At 44.9% G+C, this 12963-nt stretch overlaps 1 long non-coding RNA gene across 1 annotated transcript; it reads left to right on the top strand.

Moving 5' to 3' along the window:
• Positions 1-7265: 7265 nt before the first annotated feature.
• Positions 7266-10859, top strand: LOC148532578 (uncharacterized). Its single transcript, XR_015877713.1, has 3 exons — positions 7266-7303; positions 8563-8840; positions 10692-10859. It is a non-coding gene; the product is annotated as an uncharacterized LOC148532578 (long non-coding RNA).
• Positions 10860-12963: the final 2104 nt, after the last annotated feature.

Here is a 12963-nt window from a genome sequence, read left to right as displayed (position 1 = left end):
AATACCGTATGCGGTCACATATTACAGGTGCAGTTACAGGTAACAGATACAGTATGTGGTCACATTTTACAGGTGCAGTTACAGGTGACATACTGTATGTGGTCACATATTACAGGTGACAGATACTGGATGCGGTCACATATTACAGGTGCAGTTACAGGTAACAGATACTGTATGTGGTCATATTACAGGTGCAGTTACAGGTGACATACTGTATGTGGTCACATATTACAGGTGCAGTTACAGGTAACAGATACTGTATGTGGTCACATATTACAGGTGCAGTTACAGGTGACATACTGTATGTGGTCACATATTACAAGTAACAGATACCGTATGCGGTCACATATTACAGGTGCAGTTACAGGTAACAAATACTGTATGTGGTCACATATTAGAAGTAACAGATACCGTATGCGGTCACATATTACAGGTGCAGTTACAGGTAACAGATACTGTATGTGGTCACATATTACAGGTAACAGATACTGTATTAGGTCACATATTACAGGTGCATACAGGTAACAGATACGGGATGCGGTCACATATTACAGGTGCAGTTACAGATACTGTATGTGGTCACATATTACAGGTAACAGATACTGTATTAGGTCACATATTACAGGTGCATACAGGTAACAGATACGGGATGCGGTCACATATTACAGGTGCAGTTACAGGTTACAGATACTGTATGTGGTCACATATTACAGGTGAAGTTACAGGTAATGGATACATGGTAACCTATTACAGGTGCAGTTACAGATACTGTATGTGGTCACACATTACAGGTGCAGTTACAGGTGACAGATACTGGATGCGGTCACATATTACAGGTGCAGTTACAGGTAACAGATACTGTATGTGGTCACATATTACAGGTGCAGTTACCGGTAACATACTGTATGTGGTCACATATTACAGGTGAAGTTACAGGTAATGGATACATGGTAACCTATTACAGGCAACGGATACATGGTCACAAATTACTGGTAAGGGATACATGGTCACATATTACATACATGTGCAGTTATAGATAGGGGGATACATACTCACATATTACAGGATAAGAGGTACATGTTAATACATTACAAGTGCAGTTACAGGGCGGATACATGTTCACATATTACAGGTAGGATGTACATGTTCACATACTACAGATATATGTTTACATTATAAAGGTACAGTTAGAGGAAAGAGAAACAGGTTTACCTATTACAGGTGCTGTACAGTTACAGGTGAGGGGCGCATGTTAATATAATTCAGGTAGATGCAGTGATACATTTTCATATAGTACAGGTAGAGGCAGTTACAGGTGTGTGATATATATGACAAGTACACGACAGGCCGTTACAGGTGAGGGGTTCATGTTAATATAATTCAGGTAGATGCAGTGATACATGTTCATTTGTGATACATTTCCATATAGTACAGGTAGAGGCAATTGCAGGTGTGTGATATATATGACAGGTACACGACAGGCCGTTACAGGTGAGTGGTAGGTGTACACATAAATGACATAGGTACACAACAGGCCATTACAGATGAGTGGTACTGTACGTGTACACATAAATGACAGGTACACGACAGGCCATTACAGGTGAGTGGTAGGTGTACACATAAATGACAGGTGAGATACAGGTTACTAGTGCAGAAGATGACAGGTACACAACAGGCCGTTACAGGTGAGTGGTAGGTGTACACATAAATGACAGGTACACGACAGGCCGTTACAGATGAGTGGTACTGTACGTGTACACATAAATGACATAGGTGAGATACAGGTTACTAGTGCAGAAGATGACAGGTAAGAACCATTATCCATGCAGTACATTTATTATCAGTTACATGTCCCTGGTCTGCATCTTACACTATGTGGCACAGGTAATGTGTCCCAGCCAGGTGTACCCGGGAGGGTAGAGGTGTTCCTGTACTGTATATGAATAGTCTGTGTACATGACGACACTGTAGTCACAGGGCCCGGCCGACGTGTTTTATGTTCAGCTGACGCCAGGTTCTGGTCTTTGGTATCATTCAGTGCTGTGTCCTTATATATATATGAGTCAGGGGAATGTTCCTCTGCAGCTCCAGCCCTGACGTTATCCAGACACTGAATGGGCAAATGCAGAGCCAGATCCCGCACACAGAGCCTGACTCAGGAGGAAGCCAGATGATGGTGATGATATAAACCTGATAATATTAACACACAAAGCAACCGGGACACCGAGGTCACAGCTCATCCTTATGTCAAACATCTGTACAGAAATAATAATAGAGATTAAACAAAGATATCAGACTCTACTCAAATGAGGTTTCTCGTCCCTTTAGTATCAGTGACGTGGCAGAGCACGTCTGTACCCTGGGTCGGCACCCCTTGCTGTCGGCACATGTGATGTCATGACATCATACAAAAAGCTCAGGGAGAGCACTGGGAGCAGGAAGATGGGTGGCAGGTTGTATCCTAAGTAGCGGGGTGCCTCACCAGGGTGCCATCAGGCGGATAGACCCGGAAGTCCCTCCATCGCAAAGGGCCGTTCTTGCCGACAGAGCGGTCCTTTGCGGTGATCGTCATGCATAACGGTGTAACCAACGCCGGCATGCATGCGAAGACCGGTGGTGGAATGCAATGTGAGTGCGATGCGTCATGCAATCCAGCCCATTAACTTTTAGGGGCATATTTATTAATATATGCAGTCTGAAACTAAGGATTCCTTATATTATTACTAAGTAGCCATCGCTGCGATCACTTTACTTTCTGCTTCAGGGGCCTATTTACTAAGCAGTGTTAGGAGACAGAGTGAAAAGTGATAAGAAAGTGATAAGGTGCCAGCCAATCAGCTCTCAACTGTCATTTTTCAAACACAGCCCGTGAGACGGCAGTTGGGAGCTGATTGGCTGGTACCTTATCACTTTCTTATCACTTTTCACTGTGTCTCCTAACACTGCTTAGTAAATAGGCCCCTGAAGCAGAAAGTAAAGTGATCGCAGCGATGGCTACTTAGTAATAATACATTTAGGCGAATAAAAGGCAAATTGTGGCAATTAACGCACGGGGAAAACCCATTAATTCCGTACTTTACGCAGAATCAGTGGGTTATCGCTTGTTAACCCCGGATTTTCTGCGCAGGAAAACCCTGCAGCTAATTGAATCCCCTCCCCTATATTGTTATAAAGTAACAAAACATGCTAACTCTACATTTGTAATAGTTGATGAAAAGATGGAATGATTTCTCCCAGAGTTACTGCTATAAAGTGTCCTGCGCTCATCCTATACAAGATCTTGATTTGCCTGCAGCCAGCCATTCGTTTGTGTCGGCCTCGTGTATGAGCAGATCCTAATCCACGCGTTTCGGCAGCGGTTAAATCACAGACTTCCTGTGACTGCTCTACGACAGACCTGGGGGTCTATTTACTAAGCAGTGTTAGAAGACAAAGTGAAAAGTGATAAGGTGCCATCCAATCAGCTCCCAACTGTCATCTGACAGACTGTGTTTGAAAAATGACAGTTGGGAGCTGATTGGCTGGCACCTTATCACTTTTCACTTTGTCTTCTAACACTGCTTAGTAAATAGACCCCCTGGTCTGACAGTCCCTGCTCTGCTATAGACTCGCCTACTGTAACGCAGCTAGCAGCCCTATAACCTACTGTCGGGTGACACGCCATGTTGCCAGGCGACCAGAGTAAACAGCCTAATAAACACGGCCTAGTGATACTGTATCTGACCATACGTCTTGCCTTATTATGCATTTCCTGTGTTTGTCCTTGTTTGGGAATGAACTTTCCTCACTAAACATGAATTCTGTTCCGTGATGATTTGTGGAGCTCAGAGAAGGGTTTTCCGCAGGGACGTGCATTGTAAAGTGACTCCCAGGCCTTCTCCCACGTTCCTTCACGGTTTATCAAGTAACCCTCAAAGGGGGCTGCTTAAATATCCGAGCATTTTCCCATTTAATCATCAGGCGACTAAATGCGGCGTGGCAAAACGGGGTTGGTGGGAGATTTGATGCTCATTTGAGAGACTTTCACGTGTATTCCTAGAGTTTCGCTTTAATTATGGCAAAATTGTGTTAGATAAAGGGAAGTATTCTATCAGGGGGTCACACTGTAAGAGGAGCATTTTCATAGGTTGCCCAGCTGACGTGTATGGAGGGCCAAGTAACGCAAGAAGTTCACAGTGTATGACATAACACATATGTAAGTACATCATGCCAGATAGAACTGTTTATTCTCCAAATCATTCCAGAGTTGCACAGTACACGCTGCCATATTTTCAGAAAACTCAGTTCCTCATCCCAAATCAATGATAAATGATCAACAATAGACAGTCATGGAAAAACCCTTCTAGAACCACAGAACGATCACTACTGTACTGAATGTTTAGCGTTGCCTGAAACTGAATAGCTGAGATTGTAAAACTGATATTAATCAGTATGAAACACACATACATGCCAGTCACACGCATGAATACACCCCCATTTTTATTGTTTTTTCCTTAGTTCCACTTTACATAACTATATTACATAAGTGAGTGGAATGAATGAGAGGAAAAATTATTCCAGCCCATCGTTGGTTTCAAAGAGATTTTATCTATTTCTTTTTTATCGTATTGTTTGCAGAATATCCTGCCCCTTTTCCATTGTTGATCAACGTGCCGTCTAATGCTGCTACTTATCCATTATAGTGTAACATGAAGAGTCATTGCAGACTAGGGATGCCCATCCACCATCGCTGATTATATCGTTTTACCATCGATGGTGAAGAACCAGATGGTTTCCCGGTATCAATGGCAGCCGTTGGCCCGATTATTCCCCCCGTTACGCAGTGCTGCACTGTGTGTAAGTGTCTGAGCTGGGGGCGGAGCAGGGCTGCTGATGGGCAGCTGAGTCTGTCATGTCAGCTGTAGAGCGAGGCGGCCCATCAGCATCCCGACACACTGTAAAGGCCCCCATACACGGTGCGATATGCACCTGGCGATGCGACGGCCGATCCGATGGCCAACATATCAGGCGGTCTCCGCACATGGAGTGATCCGCTGCCCGATATGCCTCCCCCCCTCCCAGGCATAGCGCTGCAGGGAATTGTGCAGAGAGAAAGATCTGGAGGAGCGACATACGACCCCAGGGAGCGCGCACTGGCCGATATAACCACACACGGAATGATATAGCGGCGATATACTGGGTACATATAGATACGTGTGTACCCAGCAAAAGAGAGAACATGACTCAGGTGGGGGCCCTGCAATTGGGAAGAGGTGAAATTATTACCCTTACCACTAAATTCACCACCCCTCCCCCCTCCAGGTACACTGATATTTCCAGCAACACATGGGATGCACCTGTGTCCCCAGTGTAAGGGGTAGGACGTCACCAGGCTCATTACACTATCTCCTCCCCCTGTATATGGACGTCACTGTCCCCAGCTTCCCTAGTGTGAATCTGTACTCTGTCACCCAGCAGAGTAACCCAGCAGTAGCTGTGGCTCAGTGACAAGTGTGCAAGTTGTTGATAAAGGCTGTGTCAGCCATGCTGGGGATGCTGGTTCCAGTCCCAGTCTCAGCAAATTGTATCCTTGCACAGGTCACGTCATTCTTCTTGTGTCTTTTTCACACCAAAATTTTAATGGGAAAATCTGATTTTTATAAGCAGAATTTATTTCTCGTATTTTGTGGTTTTCTGTTTTGCTTTTACAAATGTTTAGTAAAGAAACCAGAGTTGGGCGTTCTTACTGGTGACGAGTGGATATTTCTTCTGGGTTCTCCTCAGGGTGCCACGGCCTATGCCAGGTTTACTGGACCCTGATTAAATTGTGAATTTTGAGGGTCTTCCAAGGATTTATGCCCTAAAAGTTCTGTCTCCTCTGCTGACTTCTGGCATCTCCTCTGGACATGTCCCCGGGTGACATCGTTTTAGACCATGGTGACTGCCTGTATCCATAACACGGGTATTCTAATGCCTTTACTGACTCCTCGTATTTGCATCTTTGGCCTTGACCTAGAAGAATCCCTCACTGTCCCCCTACGTTTGTATGTGATCAACCTTCTAACATTGGCTCGGGTTTGTGTTGCCCGAACCTGGATGGCTTCAGATCCTCCCTCCTTTCCCTCCTGGGTAGCTTTAGTCAATGTAACTGTTTCCCATGAACGGTTTATGTACCAGAAATTAAAATGCTCCTTAAAGTTTGACAAAGTTTGGTCCCTTTGGCAAGAATCCTGCAATGCTCTGGCAGAGGTCTCCATCTGACCTTGTTTAAGGGCCCTAAGGTGTCTTATGTTTGTTGATTGTATACCTCCGCCCAGCCCACACATCTTTCTTTTATAGTTTGTTAGTACTACTGAGTGATCTTGTATTATCTGTTTTTGCCCAATTTCAAATATTGTTTTATTCTATTTTTGCATAATTTTTGTAGACTAACCTTTGTTATCGCATATTTACTGGTTTACTGTCTTACAGAGAATACTAGATGGCATGTTTGATAAAGAGAGCTGCCAACCTTACAGAGCGAGCTGCCAGTCTGACCAAAAGAGCTGCCAAGCTATCAGGGAGAGCTACCAGGTGATTAGAAAGGACTGACAAATTCCAAAGGGAAATCTGTTGTTGCCAGAGATCTGCTACAAGCTGACAGAGGGAGTCCAGGTCCACTACAGAGAACCAGAAGGAGTCCTGGTCTATCTCAGAGGCCCAGAGGAAGTCCAGGTTCAGTCCAGAGGGAGCCCTGGTCCAGACCAGAGGTCAGGAGGGTACCTGGAATCATTCATACTGTTTGCAGAATATCCTGCTCCATTTCAGTTGTTGTCCCAGGTGCCGTCTGATGCTGCTACTTATCCAGTACAGTGTAACATGAAGAGTCCTAGATAGCAGACAGAGATGGGGCTTTTATCCCTGTGTCAGGAGACCTCCAGGTAACCAGAACTGGTCAGTTTCTGCAGTAAGTGGGAGTAACCTGCTAAACACGGCTCAGCTCCGTACATGAGGTGACCACCAGCACTGCGGCCAGTCTGAGATGTAAGTCTGCACTACACTGCCAGGACAACTTCTCCAATCATCCTGTCACACTTCTGGGTTTATCCTAGTGTAAGGAATCGTTACCCGTATAATTATTTACTTTGCCTTCATCTATATAGTTACTGTTGCTATTACTCTGTGCAATTGCTTAATGTTATTATTGATTGTAGCTAGTGAATGCCATTTTCTCTCTGCTATTGTACAGTGTGAGAGATGTCACCGGTCAGTTAATGAGCTGAGCAGGAGATTCCCAAGTGAGTCCTGGATAGACCGTGCCAATATCTGCAGCCCCAAAAATTGGGTAAGTGTGTACCCAGCAAAAGAGAGAACATGACTCAGGTGGGGGCACTGCAATTGGGAAGAGGTGAAATTATTACCCTTACCACTAAATTCACCACCCCTCCCCCCTCCAGGTACACTGATATTTCCAGCAGCACATGGGATACACCTGTGTCCCCAGTGTAAGGGGTAGGACGTCACCAGGCTCATTACACTATCTCCTCCCCCTGTATATGGACGTCACTGTCCCCAGCTTCCCTAGTGTGAATCTGTACTCTGTCACCCAGCAGAGTAACCCAGCAGTAGCTGTGGCTCAGTGACAAGTGTGCAAGTTGTTGATAAAGGCTGTGTCAGCCATGCTGGGGATGCTGGTTCCAGTCCCAGTCTCAGCAAATTGTATCCTTGCACAGGTCACGTCATTCTTCTTGTGTCTTTTTCACACCAAAATTTTAATGGGAAAATCTGATTTTTATAAGCAGAATTTATTTCTCGTATTTTGTGGTTTTCTGTTTTGCTTTTACAAATGTTTAGTAAAGAAACCAGAGTTGGGCGTTCTTACTGGTGACGAGTGGATATTTCTTCTGGGTTCTCCTCAGGGTGCCACGGCCTATGCCAGGTTTACTGGACCCTGATTAAATTGTGAATTTTGAGGGTCTTCCAAGGATTTATGCCCTAAAAGTTCTGTCTCCTCTGCTGACTTCTGGCATCTCCTCTGGACATGTCCCCGGGTGACATCGTTTTAGACCATGGTGACTGCCTGTATCCATAACACGGGTATTCTAATGCCTTTACTGACTCCTCGTATTTGCATCTTTGGCCTTGACCTAGAAGAATCCCTCACTGTCCCCCTACGTTTGTATGTGATCAACCTTCTAACATTGGCTCGGGTTTGTGTTGCCCGAACCTGGATGGCTTCAGATCCTCCCTCCTTTCCCTCCTGGGTAGCTTTAGTCAATGTAACTTTCCCATGAACGGTTTATGTACCAGAAATTAAAATGCTCCTTAAAGTTTGACAAAGTTTGGTCCCTTTGGCAAGAATCCTGCAATGCTCTGGCAGAGGTCTCCATCTGACCTTGTTTAAGGGCCCTAAGGTGTCTTATGTTTGTTGATTGTATACCTCCGCCCAGCCCACAAATCTTTCTTTTATAGTTTGTTAGTACTACTGAGTGATCTTGTATTATCTGTTTTTGCCCAATTTCAAATATTGTTTTATTCTATTTTTGCATAATTTTTGTAGACTAACCTTTGTTATCGCATATTTACTGGTTTACTGTCTTACAGAGAATACTAGATGGCATGTTTGATAAAGAGAGCTGCCAACCTTACAGAGTGAGCTGCCAGTCTGACCAAAAGAGCTGCCAAGCTATCAGGGAGAGCTACCAGGTGATTAGAAAGGACTGACAAATTCCAAAGGGAAATCTGTTGTTGCCAGAGATCTGCTACAAGCTGACAGAGGGAGTCCAGGTCCACTACAGAGAACCAGAAGGAGTCCTGGTCTATCTCAGAGGCCCAGAGGAAGTCCAGGTTCAGTCCAGAGGGAGCCCTGGTCCAGACCAGAGGTCAGGAGGGTACCTGGAATCATTCATACTGTTTGCAGAATATCCTGCTCCATTTCAGTTGTTGTCCCAGGTGCCGTCTGATGCTGCTACTTATCCAGTACAGTGTAACATGAAGAGTCCTAGATAGCAGACAGAGATGGGGCTTTTATCCCTGTGTCAGGAGACCTCCAGGTAACCAGAACTGGTCAGTTTCTGCAGTAAGTGGGAGTAACCTGCTAAACACGGCTCAGCTCCGTACATGAGGTGACCACCAGCACTGCGGCCAGTCTGAGATGTAAGTCCGCACTACACTGCCAGGACAACGCCTCCAATCATCCTGTCACACTTCTGGGTTTATCCTTGTGTAAGGGATCACTACCCGTATAATTCTTTACTTTGCCTTCATCTATATAGTTACTGTTGCTATTACTCTGTGCAATTGCTTAATGTTATTACTGATTGTAGCTAGTGAATGCCATTTTCTCTCTGCTATTGTACAGTGTGAGAGATGTCACCGGTCAGTTAATGAGCTGAGCAGGAGATTCCCAAGTGAGTCCTGGATAGACCGTGCCAATATCTGCAGCCCAAAAAATTGGGTACATATAGATAAGTGTGTACCCAGCAAAAGAGAGAACATGACTCAGGTGGGGGCACTGCAATTGGGAAGAGGTGAAATTATTACCCTTACCACTAAATTCACCACCCCTCGCCCCTCCAGGTACAGTGAGATTTCCAGCAACACATGGGATGCACCTGCGTCCCCAGTGTAAGGGGTAGGACGTCACCAGGCTCATTACACTATCTCCTCCCCCTGTATATGGACGTCACTGTCCCCAGCTTCCCTAGTGTGAATCTGTACTCTGTCACCCAGCAGAGTAACCCGGCAGTAGCTGTGGCTCAGTGACAAGTGTGCAGGTTGTTGATAAAGGCTGTGTCAGCCATGCTGGGGACGCTGGTTCCAGTCCCAGTCTCAGCAAATTGTATCCTTGCACAGGTCACGTCATTCTTCTTGTGTCTTTTTCACACAAAAATTTTAACTGGAAAATATGAAATTTTTATAAGCAGAATTTATTTCTCGTATTTTGTATTTTTCTGTTTTGTTTTTACAAATGTTTAGTAAAAAAAACAGACTTAAGCGTTCTTACTGGTGACGAGTGGATATTTCTTCTGGGTTCTCCTCAGGGTGCCACGGCCTATGCCAAGTTTACTGGACCCTGATTAAATTATGTGAATTTGGAGGGTCTTTCACGGGACTTATGCCCTAAATGTTCTGTCCCGTCTGCTGACTTCTGGCATCTCCTCTGGACATGTCCCCGGGTGACATCGTTTTAGACCATGGTGACTGCCTGTATCCATAACACGGGTATTCTAATGCCTTTACTGATTCCTCGTATTTGCACCTTTGGCCTTGACCTAGAAGAATCCCTCACTGTCCCTCTACGTTTGTATGTGATCAACCTTCTAACGTTGGCTCGGGTTTGTGTTGCCCGAACCTGGATGGCTTCAGATCCTCCCTCCTTTCCCTCCTGGGTAGCTTTAGTCAATGTAACTGTTTCCCATGAACGGTTTATGTACCAGAAATTAAAATGCTCCTTAAAGTTTCACAAAGTTTGGTCCCTTTGGCAAGAATCCTGCAATGCTCTGGCAGAGGTCTCCATCTGACCTTGTTTAAGGGCCCTAAGGTGTCTTATGTTTGTTGATTGTATACCTCCGCCCAGCCCACACATCTTTCTTTTATAGTTTGTTAGTACTCCTGAGTGATCTTTTATTATCTGTTTTTGCCCAATTTCAAATATTGTTTTATTCTATTTTTGCATAATTTTTGTAGACTAACCTTTGTTATCGCATATTTACTGGTTTACTGTCTTACAGAGAATACTAGATGGCATGTTTGATAAAGAGAGCTGCCAACCTTACAGAGCGAGCTGCCAGTCTGACCAAAAGAGCTGCCAAGCTATCAGGGAGAGCTACCAGGTGATTAGAAAGGACTGACAAATTCCAAAGGGAAATCTGTTGTTGCCAGAGATCTGCTACAAGCTGACAGAGGGAGTCCAGGTCCACTACAGAGAACCAGAAGGAGTCCTGGTCTATCTCAGAGGCCCAGAGGAAGTCCAGGTTCAGTCCAGAGGGAGCCCTGATCCAGACCAGAGGTCAGGAGGGTACCTGGAATCATTCATACTGTTTGCAGAATATCCTGCTCCATTTCAGTTGTTGTCCCAGGTGCCGTCTGATGCTGCTACTTATCCAGTACAGTGTAACATGAAGAGTCCTAGATAGCAGACAGAGATGGGGCTTTTATCCCTGTGTCAGGAGACCTCCAGGTAACCAGAACTGGTCAGTTTCTGCAGTAAGTGGGAGTAACCTGCTAAACACGGCTCAGCTCCGTACATGAGGTGACCACCAGCACTGCGGCCAGTCTGAGATGTAAGTCCGCACTACACTGCCAGGACAACGCCTCCAATCATCCTGTCACACTTCTGGGTTTATCCTTGTGTAAGGGATCACTACCCGTATAATTCTTTACTTTGCCTTCATCTATATAGTTACTGTTGCTATTACTCTGTGCAATTGCTTAATGTTATTACTGATTGTAGCTAGTGAATGCCATTTTCTCTCTGCTATTGTACAGTGTGAGAGATGTCACCGGTCAGTTAATGAGCTGAGCAGGAGATTCCCAAGTGAGTCCTGGATAGACCGTGCCAATATCTGCAGCCCAAAAAATTGGGTACATATAGATAAGTGTGTACCCAGCAAAAGAGAGAACATGACTCAGGTGGGGGCACTGCAATTGGGAAGAGATGAAATTATTACCCTTACCACTAAATTCACCACCCCTCGCCCCTCCAGGTACAGTGAGATTTCCAGCAACACATGGGATGCACCTGCGTCCCCAGTGTAAGGGGTAGGACGTCACCAGGCTCATTACACTATCTCCTCCCCCTGTATATGGACGTCACTGTCCCCAGCTTCCCTAGTGTGAATCTGTACTCTGTCACCCAGCAGAGTAACCCGGCAGTAGCTGTGGCTCAGTGACAAGTGTGCAAGTTGTTGATAAAGGCTGTGTCAGCCATGCTGGGGGCGCTGGTTCCAGTCTCAGCAAATTGTATCCTTGCACAGGTCACGTCATTCTTCTTGTGTCTTTTTCACACAAATCTTGAAAGGAAAAAACGTATAATTTTATGAGCAGAATTTATTTCTAGAATGAATTTTTTTTTTTTTTTAAACATTCTTTAAAAAATAAATATAATGTTATTTTAATTTCCACCTATTTCTCCCATGGTGACCTCCAAGCTGCGTTTAGCATTGCTGTGTACAGTATACAGATCTATTGATGTTTATGTCACCCTACATTGCTATTGGGAAGAGAAGAAATAGTGAATAAACATTCATATGACAGCATGTAATTACATTTTTAAGCCCGACCACGAGAGACCATTCAAAGTCTAGATTTATAGGGACTTACACGGAGCAGACCCGGCTCCATATGACATCAGGATGTAAAGGAGAGGTCTGGCAGATATGTCTAGGTGTAACAGTGCGATCACCTGCTCTCTCCCAGCCTCTCCTCTCCCTGCCCTCCCCTTCTCCACTCTCTTACCCTGCTGGCCAGAGGGCCGTTTGGGCCTAGTGACGCCAGAGACCTGAAAATGCCCAAATATGGGAAGAGAGGAAATGCATGTCTTTCTGGTGAGGCAGTATGAGCCAAAAACAGGGATATGTGAGAAGAGGAGGAGGGGGGGCTACCACGTCAGCCTCCAGACAGGCAGAATAACCACTGATCCCTCAGACAGTCTCCTTTCTAGGACCTGTAACCTGTCACAAGCAGACGCTTCCTATATGTTCTAGTCATAGGAAGCATTTTATTCCCCTTACTGCTGAAACACCCACCACAAGTGGGCACATTGCCAATTACCCTATGTCATCGGTGCACTTACTGACGGTTATAATAAAAAAAAAGTCAGCTGTAAGTAACGAAAAATTGTCTGTAACAATAGCTCCTAATCCCCTCGTACCGCAATAATTGTAGAAAGATGACTGCGCTGACATAGACCAACTGAATATAAAAACACTGTATAGAAGACCAGTAAAAATGTAAACAAAAACGAATATAACCACATTATAATACAATAATCGTAATAGTAGC

Source organism: Taudactylus pleione, unplaced genomic scaffold, assembly GCF_031769625.1.
Source record: "Taudactylus pleione unplaced genomic scaffold, aTauple2 ptg000073l, whole genome shotgun sequence".
Lineage (NCBI taxonomy): Eukaryota > Metazoa > Chordata > Amphibia > Anura > Myobatrachidae > Taudactylus > Taudactylus pleione.
This window is presented reverse-complemented; position numbering and strand designations above follow the sequence as displayed.